General features: G+C 44.3%; 1 non-coding gene across 1 annotated transcript; it reads left to right on the forward strand.

Annotated features, from left to right (window-relative positions):
• The first annotated feature begins 119 nt into the window (after positions 1–119).
• Positions 120–283, forward strand: LOC117798007. Its single transcript, XR_004622783.1, has one exon. It is a non-coding gene; the product is annotated as a U1 spliceosomal RNA (small nuclear RNA).
• Positions 284–938: the final 655 nt, after the last annotated feature.

Below are 938 nucleotides of genomic sequence, written 5' to 3' on the forward strand. Positions count from 1 at the left end.
TATCATGTAAATAACCTTGGCGTTTGTAACCAAAAGCCTAAAGAACTCGGAATGTAATTGACCATGACTGTATAGTGTGTTGAGGATGAGGGTGAAGTGCCAGGCAAGTGTCGCAGCTCATACTTACCTGGCAGGGGAGATACCATGATCACGAAGGTGGTTTTCCCAGGGCGAGGCTCATCCATTGCACTCCGGATGTGCTGACCCCTGCGATTTCCCCAAATGTGGGAAACTCGACTGCATAATTTGTGGTAGTGGGGGACTGCGTTCGCGCTTTCCCCTGGCTAGCGTCCTGAAAAACAGACTTCGGTGTCGGGTTTTCTCTTTTGGTCAAGTAATGCAGGGAGTGGTTTTAGTCTTTGTGCACTTGATTGTGATTTTAGATGGTCTATGGGGGTTCTGGTGGTGGAAGACGTGAGTCTTTAGGGGAGCTGGAAGGTAAATTAATTGAAGAAGTAGGATCGTTATAAAGTTTTCCCCTGAGAATGTCTGGGGAGCAGCAGATTTGAAGATTTAGCTGTAATGATGATCTAGGGGACCTTTCCCCTTGCTTGGTGAGGAATCCACTGCTTGTCCTTCTTTCATTACTTCTCCTCCTGCTTGTGCTCTCTCAAATAAAATTTTTGGAATAAAATAAAAGATGTTTGACCTTGCTCCTCTGGTGTCGATTTTGAATCTTGGATAGCATTTTAAGGCCCACCATTGCCTGGAGANGAAGATTTAGCTGTAATGATGATCTAGGGGACCTTTCCCCTTGCTTGGTGAGGAATCCACTGCTTGTCCTTCTTTCATTACTTCTCCTCCTGCTTGTGCTCTCTCAAATAAAATTTTTGGAATAAAATAAAAGATGTTTGACCTTGCTCCTCTGGTGTCGATTTTGAATCTTGGATAGCATTTTAAGGCCCACCATTGCCTGGAGACTAGTTTCTTAGAATAAA

The sequence above is a fragment of the Ailuropoda melanoleuca genome, unplaced genomic scaffold (assembly GCF_002007445.2).
Source record: "Ailuropoda melanoleuca isolate Jingjing unplaced genomic scaffold, ASM200744v2 unplaced-scaffold21942, whole genome shotgun sequence".
NCBI classification, from domain to species: Eukaryota; Metazoa; Chordata; class Mammalia; order Carnivora; family Ursidae; genus Ailuropoda; species Ailuropoda melanoleuca.